This window comes from Pinus tabuliformis, chromosome 9 (genome assembly GCF_031772625.1).
Source record: "Pinus tabuliformis cultivar Carrire ecotype Pingquan chromosome 9, CPIR1, whole genome shotgun sequence".
Taxonomy (NCBI): domain Eukaryota; kingdom Viridiplantae; phylum Streptophyta; class Pinopsida; order Pinales; family Pinaceae; genus Pinus; species Pinus tabuliformis.
This window is the reverse complement of record NC_142307.1, coordinates 408,717,698-408,736,914: the sequence shown is the minus strand read 5'-3', so window position 1 is coordinate 408,736,914 and position 19,217 is coordinate 408,717,698. Positions and strand designations below refer to the sequence as shown.

The 19,217-nt window shown below is 39.8% G+C and overlaps 1 protein-coding gene across 1 annotated transcript in view; it reads left to right on the top strand.

The window, feature by feature from the left end:
- LOC149148894 (tropinone reductase homolog At5g06060-like) overlaps positions 1 to 19,217 on the top strand; it is a 242,951-nt gene that overhangs the window by 97,585 nt on the left and 126,149 nt on the right. The window lies entirely within an intron of this gene.

Here is a 19,217-nt window from a genome sequence, read left to right as displayed (position 1 = left end):
CCATTTATGTTGTGCAAATTATGAACCCACACAAAGAGCAGTTATGGCTCCATTTGGCACTGTCCTCTTCTATATTACTCCTCAATCCATAAATGAGATGCTGAACTTTAAGCCAACTCAGCCTCTGGCTCCTCTCACCATGAAATTCTTGCTTGACCAAGCTGCCAAACTGCCCAGTTCAGAGATTACCAGAATAGCTCAATTATTCATGAGACCAGAAAGCCAGCCCAGGCATCCACCCCCTTTTAATCAAGTATGGTTCAATGAGGCTGGTATACTCATTACTGATATGATTTCTTACATGTTGGGCTTCAAAATCAGTGAGCATATTGATGAAACTGTTTTAGTATTGATGTCCATATTCACTCCAGGACAACCCCCTGCTGTCAAGTATGATTATGCCACCTTCATCGCTAATAAAATCCATGAACAATTCATGAACTTGGACAGAGAAAGAGTGTTCAAATACACATCTTACATATATCATTTGCTGCTGTACTATCAACCTGATAGTTTCCAAATTCCTCTTAGAAGATTGAACCTCAAAGGAGAAAGGAGGTCTGTAATTTTCTGGACCTCAGTATTCCATGAAGTCCACAACTCCCCTTATACATATTGTGAGTTTATTGACCTGTTCATATATCCAGCCACTTCTTTGTTGATGACAACTCCTCCTGCCAAGCTCTCTGCTGAAATGCAGAAAATTCTACATCTCTCAAAGGACTACAGTATTGGTGACTGGTATTTTTACCAAAATCACACAGTGATCAGGATTTATGGCTGTGAATTATCCCCCTACAAGCCGCCAAAGTATGTCCCTATGAGACTCTTTGCCCTGGAATACTTCCGACAATTTAGTAGTTCAGATTTGACTCATTTCTATGGTGCTAGGAAAAAGGCACAGCTCAAGATAAGAAATCAATTGGGCCCTTTTATCTTCAATAAAAGGGAAGAAGCCTGGGAAGAAGCAGATAAGATTTTAAAGGATCAACTTATGTTGAAACAAAGTTTTCATTGGGCACCATATGACCCTGAACATTTCATAAGTTTTAGAAGAGTAAAAAACAAGCTTACAGGATATGTTCACCACAAAATCCCTGAAATTCAACAATATGCTAATCAACAAGAATGGGTAGAAGGCACATTAGTTGAAGAGATTACTGAAGAGGAGAAATTAGAAAAAGCAATGAAAGGGCTTGAAAAAATGCTTGACCTGGACTCTTTTTGACAGGTCCCTTTCAAATTGCCTCAACACATTGGAGCGGGCACATTATCTGCTACAACTTCACAACAACCTGCCCAGGAAAGTACTCCACCTGCAGGGACATCCAAAGGCAAAGAAGTACTACATTCAGAGCAACAGGAAACAATGGCAGACCAGCCAGATACATCAAAGGAACAAAGCCAAGGGCAAAGGTCCTTCAACACAAACAAAGGTACCTGAAATCCCTGTGTTACAAACTCCCCTCAATGAGGAACGAGCCAAGAAAAGAGATAGGCAGGAAGACACACCTAGAAGTGGATCAGCAGAATAACAAGGGGAAAAGAGGCAAAGGTTAAATCCTCACTCTGAAGAGGAACTCTTGGGAGAGACAATAGGCAACCTAAGCGGCGAAGGGAGAACTGAACAGCAGACTCCTCCAATTTTGGAAAGATCTACTAGCTCATATCAGCAAGAGCTAGAGAGGCAGCATGGTGTGGAGGTTACATCCACCAGGCAACAGAGCAAGCAAGGCTCGGATATCAAGAAAGCATTTACTGAAATAAAGGCTAGAAATGAGCCAGTAAGGTTCCAATTTTATAATCAATTGCTGAGAATGGCCCCCACAAATCAACAAAGGTGGCAGCCTATGATATTCAAGAAGGGAAAATGACCCTTAGTCACTTCAGGCCCACAATGCAGCAGCCACAGTCAGCTGCTGATTAAATCAGGACCAATCTGGAAGTTCTCTCTAAAGATATCCACCCAATGGACCAGATTGAATTACACAAACAAACTGGAGAAATGGTGTATTCCACCTTGGCAGACAAAGCATTATTAGCTCACAAATTGCAAAATTCATTGCATAATACTACTGCCCAATTGGAATTGGAAAAGGCCTCCTCATTAGCCAAGGATAACAGGATCAAATCTTTGGAGGAAATTATCATAGAGCTGGGACATGATTCCAAGGATCCCAAAGATATTCAGGCATTAATAAAAAAGAAAGAAGAAGATATTGCAGCCCTCAAAAAGCAATTGAAGCTGCTGATTACAATGCACCCACAAACCACAGAGGTTGCACAACAGAAAGAAGAGGAGGACGTGATGGATTTACTGATGAGGATGAATGAGAGATTAACACAAACAGAGAAGGCATTGGAGGAAACACTACAAGGAAAGCAGGGAGAGTCAACCTCCCAGCCACTAGAAACAGCTCCAATAAGTACAACAGCTCCTCCTATAACTACAGCAGCAGTCCCTCCCGCAGTCCCAGCATCAACAGCAGATACCTCGGCTTTAGCAACAACTACAGCAGCACCAACAACAGTGCCAGATACCAGCATGAGCATGGAAAAGTTGATGAAAGAAATAAAAGAATTAGAATTCCAAATGGCAGAGCTAAAGGAGGCCAAAGAGAAACTAGCCAAGTTAGAGGTGAATTATGATAAATCAAAGATAACTGTGGCTGAAAAAACAAGAGAGGTAAAGGCCTTGGAAAATAAGGTAAAATCCTTGGAGAAAGACCTTACTCTTCATAAAACTCTGGCAGAAATCAAAACAATTTTGTGGACTAAAATTGGCCAGTCCATCACTGATCAATGGAGATCAATTCAAACAATCCATGAGCAAATTGAATTGATAGAAATAGCTCAAGTTGAGATTCAAAAGGCCAGAGCATTATTAGCAAACAAGCCCGAACAGGCCAATAGACTAATTCATTTTTTGAATACTCATACCAGAGAACAACTAGCAGCTCTGGATATCAAGGACAGAACAGGCACCATTTTGACAGTGAAAAAGGTGCTGACCATGAGGAATTTTGTACAAAACCTGGAAAGAAAGTGCCAAGAAATGTAGACAGAAATAAATGCCTTTACAGAGAAGTTCACAGTCTTGCAGAGCAAAGGTTTACCTAGCTTATTAACCAGCAATCAGAGGCTGTTGACACATGAACAATATGCTCATAGGGTAAATACATATGTTACCAATCAGATTACAGCATCATCAAGCACTTCAGAAGACATAGTACCTCCCTCTGGACAGAGCTTATATGACAAATTGGAAAATCTGTTCTACATTGAGCATGAAATAACACATCTTTTTGAAGTTCAGCCCAATTACTACAGATATACTGAAGCTGAGGAAACATTAATAAAACTACAAAGGCACCAGCTGCCAACAGACCAATGGTGGCAGGGCATGTTAGAGGTTTTACCAAGGTAATTTTGGTTCTCTTTCTTTTGATCATCTGCATTTAATCAAATTCAATGTACGTGCCACACATCATGAGAATGAAAACAACAGAAAAGGAAGGCACGCCAGAACGCATTAAAGCGGAATTAGGCACAGATGACAGGGCCGTGACAGCAACGCAGGGACGCAAATTAAAGAGACAGCTACCAGCCGACTTGTTGAGTCAAAAAGTCAAGTATAGCAGACCACCTAAGGCAGCCAGTACAGCGGAAGTTACTCCTACATTGATTACGCTCTGTTTTCAATGTCATTTATTGCCTTTGAAGAAGTAGATGGATAAATTTATTGCTTGATATTTTCCCTATGAGATATTTTGTAACTCTTTTTGTATAAATACCTCCCCTAGAGATGTATTGGGGGTTGGTTGGTGAATATCATTCTGGACCTGCGCTGTAAATTTTGAGAACTCTTCTGAATAAAGATTGCTGGAATGCTTTGCTGATGAACTTGCTGGTTGTGGAATTAATGGCAGAAGAATATGTTACAGAATTCTCGTATTACCTCATGGATCAATAAGTCTTCTTAACTCATGTTTTACTGTACCTGTGTTTTATACCATCTATATATCATGTTCTAAATTACAGGAAAAAAGAATAGCCCAGAATTTACTTTGCTGTACTCTGTGTTCAATTCTTGTCATTTTTCATGTTTTCTACAAGACTAGCATAGGCAGGAATTCTTGACTGCTCCTGTCTCCCTGGTTCTTATACTCTAAATATAATTAAGGAATTCTTAACTGCTCCTTGGTAATATTTATTCATTTTCCCTCTGTTAGCATAATGAAAGATTCTTAATTGCCCTTCATTCCCTGACTTCATCTCATCTTATTACAGCTTGAAAATTGTTCTATGTTTAATTATCTTGCTCTGTAGTTCCTCCTTTTGCCTATGAAACCATACCCATAAATTTATCCTCACTGACTCCATTAACCCAATGGTCTGAACTTCTCATACTTTGCAGCTCTGTTTTACTGAATGTCACCTTCCAAACATTAAACAAATACTTGTGCCTCATAACTAGCCTAACATATAGCAAAACAAAGCTAAATCATAAAGAGAGAGCCCTCTCTGGTTGCAGATTGGCTAGAATCTGCAGCTAAAAGACTGGTTAGTGGTTACCTCGGCCGTATTCCCTTTTCCACTGCTTTTGGGGAACAACCTGAGTGATAACATCATTGGCAACTCCGCTGGGGAATGAATGACTGTGTTTGTTACTGCTGTCTATTTTCTAAAGCTACAGATGGAGCCTGAAGTTAGCTAGGTAGCCTTTGAAACTGTCTTTGCTGTGCAATTCCAGGAGTAAATAAAAGCTGCTTCAGTCAATCTTCAGTATAGCTTTAGGCTTTATACAGCTGTCTCAAAATTTGATTAGTTTCCTTTGATTTTCAAAAGATCTTTAGGAAAATTCAAGACTTCTACAATTCATACTTCCCTAGAGAAATATTGTCAAAAGCATCGTTCTTCAAATATTTCCAGAAAACATAAAAAACAAATTTAGAAGCTGGCTCCAAAGAAGAAAACTCGATATACTAGATCAAATCCAGATCCCAATCCTCCAGCTATTTTTGAAAATCCTAACTTGATCTCCAAGACCCTTAAAAGACAAGAAAGTCTAGAAAATTCTGCTGATTTAAATCTTGATACACTTCAGCAAAACCTTACCCAATCACCTCCTGGAAAAGCAACAGTCCTTTCTACTGTTGCTGCAGCTTCTTCTAGTTTACCATCATCACTTCAAAGTACCTCTTCCACTCCTCCATCCACTCCGCTTATCTCAGCTGTTATCCCTGTGCTTCCAGCTGTCCCATTTATACCTGTAAATATGGCAAACCGATATGCTCCTCTACAGTTGCCTGCAAATCCAGGGGCTATGCCTCAAGACTATCAAAGCAAAATCACATACTTTGATGGTACTGGCTCCTATACAGCCCAACAACATACTAAGAAAATGATGGACTATTTTGAGAATTATGAAATTGATGATAACGATGTCAGAATGAAAATTTTTGTTCAAAGCTTAACCAGTGATGTAAGGACCTGTTTAGGGCAATTGCTGCAAACACAATTGCTGATCTGGATGCCCTATACCAAACCTTTTTGAACAGATGGGAAAAGAAGAAGGACCCATTACACATCCTAACAGAATATGAAAATTTGAAAAGGGGTCCACAAGAAAGTGTTCAAGATTACTGCACCAGATTCAACAATGTGTACAATTCTATCCCTCAGAATCTTAGACCTCCACCTGACTTAGCCTTAATCAAATTCCCTGACGGATTTGATTCTGACATGGCATATCAACTAAGGGAAAGAGCCCCTCCAAGTTTAGAAGACATGCAGAGCATAGCTGTTAGTGTAGAGGCCAATCTGATCTCTAAAAGAGCCCGAGCTAGGGCTGAAAGAAGGACTCCCTTTAAAGAAGAGCCTTCAGCATTTGAGCAAAAACTAGATGCAATCATCAAAGGAATGGATACACTGGGTGATAGAGTGGAAACCATTGAAATGAAATCTTCTTGGGAAGGTCAACCAAGTAACACCACTAGAAATCCAAACTTTAGAAAAAATCAAAATCCTAACACCGGGAAGGCTGGCCCTAATCAGAATATCAGACCCCCATTTCAAGAGAACTATGCTAAGGCTTCAACCTCTAGTGAGCCAACAAAGGATACCCAAATCAACCTAATGGGTTTGAACAGTGAACAACAAATCTTTTTAACCCAAGATGACCAAGAAGCTCATAATTTCAACCAATTTCAAACCAAATCCGGAGAATCATTTGATTTCAGAGAGGGGTATGATGCAGCTGTTTATGAAGTCCATAAACAATACAAATTAAGAAGCAGAACGGTAGATGTGCCTGAACCCAACAAGCTGAAAGATGCCAAACAGCCTAAAAAAACAAAGGATAAAATTGCCCTGACAGAACTCCCTGCTAAAACAGACCTCAACCCAAAAGAACCTACGGTTGAGGACATATCAGACTTGCAACCATCAAGTGATCAGCCATCCACCTCCTTTCCTCCAAAAAAGAGTGCAAACAACTCTCCTAAAAATAATTCCAAAGTAGATTTAGTTCATACCAGCACTCCTGATGAAGAAAAAACCACTGAAAACACAGCAGAAAGGGAAAACCTTGCTGCCCGGAATATAAAAATTCAAGTGGAAAAACCTTTCAACCTGGAAACAGAAATAGGCAAATTAAAAATAGCCATTCCACTGTCCGAATTGGCTAAACATGAGGTTTATAGGGAACAAATCAACAGGTCACTTCAAATATCAGAGAATAGAGATGCAGTCAATGTTTTAGATGACCAACCAGAACTAATTTTTGGGCCTGAGGTAAATGATAAAACGGTAGATGGAGGAGTCCCTCCATTCTATGTAAGCTTAAACATTCATGACAAAGTGCTGCATAATGTAATGTTTGATTCGGGAGCTTCCCATAACCTAATGCCTAAGTCTGTGATGGAAAGATTGGACCTAAATATCACAAGGCCATACAAAGATTTGTTTTCATTTGATTCTAGCCAGGTCAGGTGTCTAGGCCTTATCAAAGATATGTGTGTATCTCTAGTGCAATACCCTGCCAAGACTATTCTAATGGATGTAGTGGTAGCTGATATCCCACCAAAGTACGGAATACTCTTGTCCAGATCTTGGGGTGCAAAACTCCAAGGATCTTTGCAGCTAGATATGTCCTATGCCACCATTTCAATCTTTGGCCAGCCAAAGAGATTGTACCGGGAAACATTGATGAAGTACGTGGTCAGCAGTCAAGAAAAACCCCAAAACTTCCCCATTTACTCCATGCATTCAGATATGGATTCATTTATCTTATACAATGCTGAAATGTGCCCCAAAACTGATGACAAACTTCTAGAATTAGCACAAGCAAGAGACATAAATGAAGAATCTACTGCTCAAGACCAAAAAATTATTGAAATAATTGATGCAGCAAACAAACCAGCCAAACCATATGACTCACAAAATCCAAATCTGCCCACTAAGACAGTTTCTAAAACTCCTCATTCTAGTGGTAATCAAGAAATCTTATGGTACTTAGAGTTTGATGGGTCAGTGAATAAATTAGGAGCAAGGGCAGACATTTGGATACAGAACATACAAACTGACCATGGTGAAGGACATGCATATAGGTTGAATTTTAGATGTACAAACAATATGGCCGAATATGAAGCCCTTTTGCTGGGACTCAAACTGATTAAAAGTCTAGGAGCAACTAAGATTTCAATTCTAGGGGACTCAGATTTGATTATCCAACAGATAAAGGGAAACTTTGTTACAAATGATCTTAGGCTAAGAGCTTACAGAGGGGTAGCAATGGAAATACTCAATAGCTTTCTAGAGTCTCAGCTCACCAAAATTCCGAGAAACCATAATTTACACGCACATAGTTTGGCAACTTTTGCCAGCACTTGCAAGCTGCCATTTGAGCCTAATCACCACTTCACTGCTGAAATTAAACACAGACCCGCTGTTCCAGATAACGTCAAAAATTGGCAAGTGTTTGAAAATGACACACAAATTAATAATTTTTTGACTTTGAAAGAGGAATTCTCAAGCACAAACATAGACACAAGCGACACAAGCACCATTTATGATCAACATCAAATAGACAAAATTGAGAAAAATATATCAGCTGAAACAACAAATCACATTTTGCATCCAACAATCTTTACCAGCAAAAATTTACAAGAGCTGAAACAAATGGACCTTGATGAAATTGCTGAGGGAGAATCTGAAGTAATTGAGTTGAAGGATAATTTTTTGCCCACAGGCTTGACTCCTTTGGAGGATATTTTTGATTCAAATGATATACCAAGAAAGCCAAAGATGCAACCTTTAAATGCAGAAATTGAGGACTGTAATATAGGGACTGCACAAAATCCTAAGATGATAAAATTGTCCAAAGCCTTGCCTCCCAACCAAAAACTGAAATATATTGAGCTGTTTAAAGAGTTTCAAGATGTCTTTGCATGGAGCTATGAAGACCTCAAGTCCTATGATACTTCTGTCATCCAACACACAATACCTTTAAAAGAGAATAAAAACCTTTTAAACAAAAACTTAGAAGGGTTAATCCAGTTCTCCTTCCTCTCATTGAGAAAGAGGTCAAAAGAATGTACCAAGCTGGAATAATTGCTCCTATTAGATTTTCAGAATGGATTTCAAATCTAGTGCCCACTAGGAAGAAAACGGGAGAGATAAGATTGTGTGTTGACTTAAGAAATCTGAATAAAGTCTCTCTCAAAGACCACTACCCCTTACCAAAGATGGATCACATTTTACAAAGGGTAGTAGGAGCTTCTAGGATCTCACTGTTAGATGGATTCTCAGGATTTAATCAGATCTTAGTTCACCTGGATGATCAAGACAAAACTGCCTTTACAACACCTTGGGGAACTTTCAAATATGTCAAAATGCCTTTTGGACTTAAGAATGCAGGGGCCACATTTCAACGAGCAATGGACATAGCCTTTGCAAAAGAGATTCATGATTTCCTAGTCATATATCTTGATGATCTCACTGCTTTTTCCAAATCAGATCAAGAACATTTAGAACATTTAAGACAAGTGTTCCTAATTTGCAGAAAATATGGCATATCATTGAACCCAAAGAAATCATTGTTTGGCCTAGAAGAAGGCAAACTCCTAGGTCACATAATTTCAAAAGATGGCATAAGAATTGACCCGGACAGAATACAAGCTATTCTCCAAGTGCCTCACCCAAGAAACATCAAAGAATTGCAAGCTTTTCTAGGAAAGATCAATTTCCTAAGAAGATTCATACCCAACTTGGCTGAACTAATAAGACTGTTGAATAACATGCTGAAGAAAGATTCCAAAGTCAAATGGACAATAGAAGCTAAGCAGGCCTTTGAGGAAATCAAAATAGCCTTAACCAAAACACCGGTCCTCACAAGCCCAAAGTTTGATAGAGACTTCATAATCTTTTCCTTTGCATCTGAGCATACTATTGTTGCTGTCCTATTACAAAAAGATGACCAAGGATGTGAGAAGCCCATTGCTTTCTTCAGCAAAGCACTTAGAGATGCTCCTTTAAAATATCAAATCATGGAAAAACAGGCTTATGCCCTTGTAAAGGCCATCAAGGATTTCAGAGTTTATATCTTGTACTCTCATGTGATAGCTTATGTCCCAAATGCCGTGGTCAAAGACATTCTGACTCAAGAAGGAATTGAAGGAAAAAGAGGCAAATGGATAGCTAACATTTTGGAATATGACCTTGAAATTAAGCCAACAAAACTGATAAAAGGACAAGGATTAGCCAAATTGATGACTGAAACCAATTTTCAAGCCCTTGACATCAATGAACTGGATAACGAACAGGAGATGGCGACTCCACAGATCAATCAAGCCTTCTTACAATCACCTTGGTATGCTGATATAATTTATGTATTGTTAAACCTGCAAGCTCCTCCAGGGTTATCCAGAACTAAAAAGAGATTCTTGAAAATGAAAGCTTCAAAGTTTTGTATTATAGACAATGTTTTATTTTGGAAAAATCATGAAGGTATTTTGCTGAATTGCCTAACACAGGATGAAACTGACAAAGTGCTGAAGGAATTTCATGCAGGGGACTATGGTGGACATTTATATTAGAAATCAACAGCTGATAAAATTCTAAGAGCCGGTTTTTATTGGCCCTCCCTGTTTGCTGATGTAAAGAAATTTGTAGTTTCTTGCCATAAATGTCAAATCTTCGAAGGCAAGAGAAAGCTTTTACCCTTACCTCTAAAACCCATTTCCACGGAAAGACCATTTCAACAATGGGGTTTAGATTTCATTGGAGAAATTCACCCTTCCTCTTCTGGCCAGCATAAGTGGATTTTAACTGCCACAGATTACTTCACCAAATGGATAGAAGCCATCCCTTGTAGGCAAGACAACGACTCAATCATCATGCAATTCTTAGAAACCAATATCCTATCTAGATTTGGCTGTCCGGAAAAGATAATAACTGACAATGCTGCTGCCTTTAAATCCAAAAGAATGATCAATTTTTGTCATAAATACCATATTACCTTGGGCCATTCCACAGCCTATTACCCTCAAGGTAATGGTCTAGCTGAATCATCCAATAAGAGCTTGATCAACATCATAAAGAAAGTATTGGAAGAAAACAAGAAAAACTGGCACAAAAAGCTTGTTAATGCACTTTGGGCAGACAGGTTAACCACAAAGAGATCTATTGGAACAAGCCCCTATGAGTTGGTTTATGGCATGGAGGCTGTATTCCCTTCATCCTTGGGAATCCCTGTGATAAAATTGCTGCAAGAAATACAGGCAGAACCCAATGATATTCAGAGAAGAATCAATCAAACAATTCACTTACAGCAGACTAGAGAAGAAGTGTATCAGAGAACTCAGATTCTACAAGACAAACTCAAGAAGATTTTTGACAAAAGGACAAAGGCAGAGGATTTTTTCATAGGAGACAAAGTGCTGAAATGGGATTCCAGGAGGGAGGACAAAGGAAAACATGGCAAATTTGATTTCCTATGGAAAGGACCTTTTATCATTCAGGTTGTACAAGGAAACAACACTTACTTTTTGAGAAGTTTGGATGGTACAGAAGCAGAGGAAGGGCCAGTCAATGGTCGGATGCTCAAGCATTATTTTGATCCACTTGGTTAAGGTGTTAGGACTGTATTTTGTACATAATAGTGTCTATTTTCTGCAGTTTTTTACAGCAACAAGATAGGGAATAAGATACAACAAATTTTGAGGAGAAGCAAAGAATTGAGCTACTTTTTGTATGATATATTGAGTCTATTGGAAGACTTAAGGAATAAGATTTGGGAGCTATAAAAATGATGACTAATACCCAGACAAACTGCCAGATACAGAGCTGTAATTGTTCAAAACAGCTTATGAGAAAGGCATATGGGTTACAGAGATACAATTTGTTGGTTTACAGCAGAAGGAAATTTCAGATTGCAACAAGAGTTGAAAATTAGGCCATCTGACATGCTGTTCTTGGCTTTTCACTTGGAAAAACCATCCCCAAGTGGAGCCACTGTTAGGTTCCTATACCAATAGGTGTCATATTTCATGATTGACTGTGGAAATGCCAAATATGATCATCTTTTCCATGCTGGAAAGATTCCATATTTTCAAAAAGTCAAGAATTTAAAAAATGTAAAGAGGGTATGCCCTAAAAGAAAAATCAAAGGGCCAAAAGAATGAATTGGTCAAGAAAAAAAAGAAAATGAACCCCAAAGAAAGACCAGGAAAGTGGCTAGCCAAAATGCCACTACTATCCTATTTCTTGCAAACAAGTTCAGAATGTACAATCACTGACTTCTGTCACACTTGATGGATGGCCCAACAGCTCAATCTTGGCCAGTCCATGTTTAAATTTCTTGTTTTAGCATTAGAGAATAAGATCTGTTCCAACAGTTTAAGCTTGGCAGATCAACAGCTAGGTAGAGAAACAAAGGGTCTCAACAGCTAAATCTGAGCCCTTGGAAGAAATAAGGGCAGACTTAGATAGGAGGGCAGCTAAAAGAAAAGAAGTGAATCAGGGTTTGCTAGTTGAAATGCACCCAAACAAGATGAAGAAAAAATGATAGGTGTAGCAGAATGGGTAGGTAATTTTGGTGTTGCAGAAGCAGGTTCATGAATAACATTGCCTTTTAAAGATGATTCATCTCAAAGGTATCATATCTACCTTGGCAAAATATGGTGACAAATCAGATGTTGCATGTCTAACTTCCCCTCATTCCTCTCACATCAATTACTCACTAACCTCCCCTAAAGAGATTGAGATCTGCTCAATACTCTCAAGTACCCTCCATCTTCGTATAAAGATTTAAGTAAAATGAGATTTTGCTTAAAGAATAAAGCCACATTTCTTGTGTAAAACATTTATCTTCTCTTAAGCCTAAGTTATCCAACTTTGATGCTTAAAAACCCTTTCATTTCCCTAAAAACCTAAGTTTTTTACCTCACAAACTTAGCGTCCTACATTCATAAAACCATATTAACATTAATTTTATTTGTATAGCTCCTTTATAATGTTTCCCCACCCCTATCTTATGTAAAATACATAAAAAATCCCAAAAAATATTATAAATGCCCCGCCCCAGGCTTATTAAAGCCATATGTTAATATTATTTGTTAAATGCTTTGGGGGTCCAAGGCTTATCCAAAGCAATGGACAACCCTCCCCGAGCGCATATAAACTATGGGTTTTATTTGACATCCGGTTAAATAAATAACCAGCGCCCAAACCCAAAGTCTAAATATATTGCAAACCCCGCAAAAACATTGCAAAACGTTGAAAATATATGCGCGGGACCCGCATCGTACCTTCCTGCTAACTCCTCATCCCGTCAACCGTCGGATCTGATCCCGCAGATCGGACGGCTCTCATTCATATCGGAACCCCTCCGATGTCCGGAAGATAGCGCCCGATGAAAAGCGGTATTCCCGCCGTACTACGGGACGCGTGTCGCCCCCACAGTTTATCGCGTCTGTTTGGCCCAAAACCACCATGGTACATGAGGCGGTGCGATAAAACCATAAATCGCCTCCCGTTTCCCGCTGCTGACGTTGTCACCCACGTCAGCACTCGCGCCAACGCCCATGTCGGCACCCACGTCAGCTGCCACCTCGTCACTGTTTCGTTTGTCGTGTCCGCCATGTTAGCGCCAAGTCACCGTCCGTACCCCTCGCTACCCGACAAAGATGACGTCACGCTGACGTCACCGGACCGAAGCGCGCCCAAAACCTGCCAAAATCAAAATTTTGTTAAAAAGTCATTTTAACGTTGTTTTTGTCCATTTCTATTTGTTCGTTTTGTGCGAGCTTTGCATGGTTCTCGACGTCCAAAACACCATTTTCGCTGCACAGTCCGCCACCTAGGGGAATTCACTCCTCAGCTCGGCCCCTCAGCTCAATCTTCTGCCTACATTTTGCACCAGGCGCCCATAAAACAGGTATTTACCCGAAATTTGCTCATAAACCCTGTTTTTTCCAAGTTTTTCTGTGAAAATCGCCCGCAGAACCAAAATTCAACTCAAAATCACAGTGCTGCCTCTACACCTCTGCATTAACATCACTGTTTCACCCATTTTTTCAAAGAAAACCTGTAAACTGTGTTTCCCTCTGCAAATTCGCCCATCGAGCTGAAATTAAGCTTATTTCCGCCTGCAATTGCCGCAGAAAAGCCCACAGACTGTCATCTTACCACACTGTTGCTGCAAAAGCCCTAATTACAAGTTCAAAACTCATAAAACAATTTGAAAATGGAGGCTCCAGTGGCCTTGAATGTTGCCCCCTTGAATGCACCACATAAGGAATTGGAATGGATACCCCTTGCTGACAGGGATTTCCAAATTAAGGATATGATGGGTGACAAGCCTCACCTGCAAGCCTTTTGTGAAATTAGAAATAGCTACAGAAGCAACACTGATGTCTTGGGAATTTGGGAATCCAACATGCCTATCTATTACCTCCCTTCAGTGAATGTGCTCCCTGATTTCATCCATTTATGCTGTGCAAATTATGAACCCACACAAAGAGCAGTTATGGCTCCATCTGGCACTGTCCTCTTCTATATTACTCCTCAATCCATAAATGAGATGCTGAACTTTAAGCCAACTCAGCCTTTGGCTCCTCTCACTATGAAATTCTTGCTTGACCAAGCTGCCAAACTGCCCAGTTCAGAGATTACTAGAATAGCTCAATTATTCATGAGACCAGAAAGCCAGCCCAGGCATCCACCCCCTTTTAATCAAGTCTGGTTCAATGAGGCTGGTATACTCATTACTGATATGATTTCTTACATCTTGGGCTTCAAAACCAGTGAGCATATTGATGAAACTGTTTTAGTATTGATGTCCATATTCACTCCAGGACAGCCCCCTGCTGTCAAGTATGATTATGCCACCTTCATAGCAAATAAAATCCATGAGCAATTCATGAACTTGGACAGAGAAAGAGTGTTCAAATACACATCCTACATATATCATTTGCTGCTGTACTATCAACCTGATAGTTTCCAAATTCCTCTTAGAAGATTGAACCTCAAAGGAGAAAGGAGGTCTGTAATTTTCTGGACCTCAGTATTCCATGAAGTCCACAACTCCCCTTATACATATTGTGAGTTTATTGACCTGTTCATATATCCAGCCACTTCTTTGTTGATGACAACTCCTCCTGCCAGGCTCTCTGCTGAAATGCAGAAAATTCTACATCTCTCAAAGGACTACAGTATTGGTGACTGGTATTTTTACCAAAATCACACAGTGATCAGGATTTATGGCTGTGAATTATCCCCCTACAAGCTGCCAAAGTATGTCCCTATGAGACTCTTTGCCCTGGAATACTTCCGGCAATTTAGTAGTTCAGATTTGACTCATTTCTATGGTGCTAGGAAAAAGGCACAGCTCAAGATAAGAAATCAATTGGGCCCTTTTATCTTCAATAAAAGGGAAGAAGCCTAGGAAGAATAAAGGATCAACTTATGTTGAAACAAAGTTTTCATTGGGCACCATATGACCCTGAACATTTCATAAGTTTTAGAAGAGTCAAAAACAAGCTTACAGGATATGTTCACCACAAAATCCTTGAAATTCAACAATATGCTAATCAACAAGAATGGGTAGAAGGCACATTAGTTGAAGAGATTACTGAAGAGGAGAAATTAGAAAAAGCAATGAAAGGGCTTGAAAAAATGCTTGACCTGGACTCTTTTGGACAGGTCCCTTTCAAATTGCCTCAACACATTGGAGCGGGCACATCATCTGCTACAACTTCACAACAACCTGCCCAGGAAAGTACTCCACCTGCAGGGACATCCAAAGGCAAAGAAGTGCTGCATTCAGAGCAGCAGGAAACAATGGCAGACCAGCCAGATACATCAAAGGAACAAAGCCAAGGGCAAGGTCCTTCAACACAAACAAAGGTACCTGAAATCCCTGTGTTACAAACTCCTCTCAATGAGGAAAGAGCCAAGAAAAGAGACAGGCAGGAAGACACACCTAGAAGTGGATCAGCAGAACAACAAGGGGAAAAGAGGCAAAGGTTAAATCCTCACTCTGAAGAGGAACTCTTGGGAGAGACAACAGGCAACCTAAGCGGTGAAGGGAGAACTGAACAACAGACTCCTCCAATTTTGGAAACATCAACTAGCTCATATCAGCAAGAGCTAGAGAGGCAGCATGGTGTGGAGGTTACATCCACCAGGCAACAGAGCAAGCAAGGCTCGGATATCAAGAAAGCATTTACTGAAATAAAGGCTAGAAATGAGCCAGTAAGGTTCCAACTTTATAATCAATTACTGAGAATGGCCCTCACAAATCAACAAACGCTAATGGCAGCCTATGATATTCAAGAAGGGAAAATGACCCTTAGTCACTTCAGGCCCACAATGCAGCAGCCACAGTCAGCTGCTGATTAAATCAGGACCAATCTGGAAGTTCTCTCTAAAGATATCCACCCAATGGACCAGATTGAATTACACAAACAAACTGGAGAAATGGTGTATTCCACCTTGGCAGACAAAGCATTATTAGCTCACAAATTGCAAAATTCATTGCATAATACTACTGCCCAATTGGAATTGGAAAAGGCCTCCTCATTAGCCAAGGATAATAGGATCAAATCTTTGGAGGAAATTATCATAGAGCTGGGACATGATTCCAAGGATCCCAAAGATATTCAGGCATTAATAAAAAAGAAAGAAGAAGATATTGCAGCCCTCAAAAAGCAATTGAAGCTGCTGATTACAATGCACCCACAAACCACAGAGGTTGCACAACAGAAAGAAGAGGAGGACGTGATGGATTTACTGATGAGGATGAATGAGAGATTAACACAAACAGAGAAGGCATTGGAGGAAACACTACAAGGAAAGCAGGGAGAGTCAACCTCCCAGCCACTAGAAACAGCTCCAATAAGTACAACAGCTCCTCCTATAACTACAGTAGCAGTCCCTCCCGCTGTCCCAGCATCAACAGCAGATACCTCGGCTTCAGCAACAACTACAACAGCACCAACAACAGTGCCAGATACCTGCATGAGCATGGAAAAGTTGATGAAAGAAATAAAAGAATTAGAACTCCAAATGGCAGAGCTAAAGGAGGCCAAAGAGAAACTAGCCAAGTAAGAGGTGAATTATGATAAATCAAAAATAACTGTGGCTGAAAAAACAAGAGAGGTAAAAGCCTTGGAAAATAAGGTAAAATCCTTGGAGAAAAACCTTACTCTTCATAAAACTTTGGCAGAAATCAAAACAATTTTGTGGACTAAAATTGGTCAGTCCATCACTGATCAATGGAGATCAATTCAAACAATCCATGAGCAAATTGAATTGATAGAAATAACTCAAGTTGAGATTCAAAAGGCCAGAGCATTATTAGCAAACAAGCCCGAACAGGCCAATAGACTAATTCATGTTTTGAATACTCATACCAGAGAACAACTAGCAGCTCTGGATATCAAGGACAGAACATGCACCATTTTGACAGTGAAAAAGGTGCTGACCATGAGGAATTTTGTACAAAACCTGGAAAGAAAGTGCCAAGAAATGTAGACAGAAATAAATGCCTTTACAGAAAAGTTCATAGTCTTGCAGAGCAAAGGTTTACCCAGCTTATTAACCAGCAATCAGAGGCTGTTGACACATGAACAATATGCTCACAGGGTAAATACATATGTTACCAATCAGAGTACAGCGTCATCAAGCACTTCAGAAGACATAGTACCTCCCTCTGGACAGAGCTTATATGACAAATTGGAAAATCTGTTCTACATTGAGCATGAAATAACACATGTTTTTGAAGTCCAGCCCAATTACTACAGGTATACTGAAGTTGATGAAACATTAATAAAACTACAAAGGCACCAGCTACCAACAGACCAATGGTGGCAGGGCATGTTAGACGTTTTACCTAGTTAATTTTGGTTCTCTTTCTTTTGATCACCTGCATTTAATCAAATTCAATGTACATGCCACACATTATGAGAATGAAAACAACAGAAAAGGAAGGCACGCCAGAACGCATTAAAGCGGAATTAGGCACAGATGACAGGGCCGTGACAGCAACGCACGGACGCAAATTAAAGAGACAGCTACCAGTCGATTTGTTGAGTCAAAAAGTCAAGTATAGCAGACTACCTAAGGCAGCCGGTACAGTGGAAGTTACTCCTACATTGATTACGCTCTATTTTCAATGTCATTTATTGCTTTTGAAGAAGTAGATGGATAAATTTATTGCTTGATATTTTCCCTATGAGATATTTTGTAACTCTTTTTGTATAAATACCTCCCCTAGAGATGTATTGGGGGTTGGTTGGTGAATATCATTCTGGACCTGCGCTGTAAATTTTGAGAACTCTTCTGAATAAAGATTGCTGGAATGCTTTGCTGATGAACTTGCTAGTTGTGGAATTAATAGCAGAAGAATATGTTACAGAATTCTCGTATTACCTCATGGATCAATAAGTCTTCTTAACTCATGTTTTACTGTACCTGTGTTTTATACCATCTATATATCATGTTATAAATTACAGGAAAAAAGAATAGCCTAGAATTTACTTTGCTGTACTGTGTGTTCAATTTCTGTCATTTTTCATGTTTTCTACGAGACTAGCATAGGTAGGAATTCTTGACTGCTCCTGTCTCCCTGGTTCTTACACTCTAAATATAATTAAGGAATTCTTAACTGCTCCTTGGTAATATTTATTCATTTTCCCTCTGTTAGCATAATGAAAGATTCTTAATTGCCTTTCATTCCCTGACTTCATTTCATCTTATTACAGCTTGAAAATTGTTCTATGTTTAATTATCTTGCTCTGTAGTTCCTCCTTTTGCCTATGAAACCATACCTAGAAATTCATTCTCACTAACTCCATTAACCCAATGGTCTGAACTTCTCATACTTTGCAGCTCTGTTTTATTGAATGTCACCTTCCAAACATCAAACAAATACTTGTGCCTCATAACTAGCCTAACATATAGCAAAACAAAGCTAAATCATAAAGAGAGAGCCCTCTCTGGTTGCAGATTGGCTAGAATCTGCAGCTAAAAGACTGGTTAGTGGTTACCTCGGCCGTATTCCCTTTTCCACTGCTTTTGGGGAACAACCTGAGTGATAACACCTGTGTGGCCCTTGCGTCAGCCTCTAAGTCACTGTGTCAACCCAACTGAGAATCGATCTGCCTTCATGAGCCTTTTCCAGCCCTCCTGGCTCAGAAACATCAGCTCCTTCAGCAAATTTGGACCTATGCGTTGGAAGTTACTGCACTGCTCTATGTGGGCCCTGCATGAGCCCTTCCTGGCTCTGTGTCACCCTCTTTGTCCTCTGTGCTGCCTCCTCTGTGTGTCTTTCTACCTCTTTGCTGAGTATTCTTGGCTCCGGAGAAGATCCTCCAGCCAAAACTCTCTCTGCCCCTCTCTGCAACAACTCACTATCAAAATTATCTCGGTAGTTGCTTTGTGTCAGAAAATCGAACTTTTGAACTCTGTGTGTGTCTTCCAAGTGACCCTCAACCCTCCTTAAATAATCTTCTCGTTGACATTCAACGGCACAGATTAGAAGCTAATCACCGGCTAAGATCATTTCTGCTTAATCCTCATCTTCTTCTAGAAGTTATACCCACAGTTTATATTAATACCAATGTTGTTAAAATCGTGATCGGGATTTATTCGCGCCGGGGAAAAAAGCGGAAAAAATCGTAAAAATCGGGAAAAAAGCGGAAAAAATCGGGAAA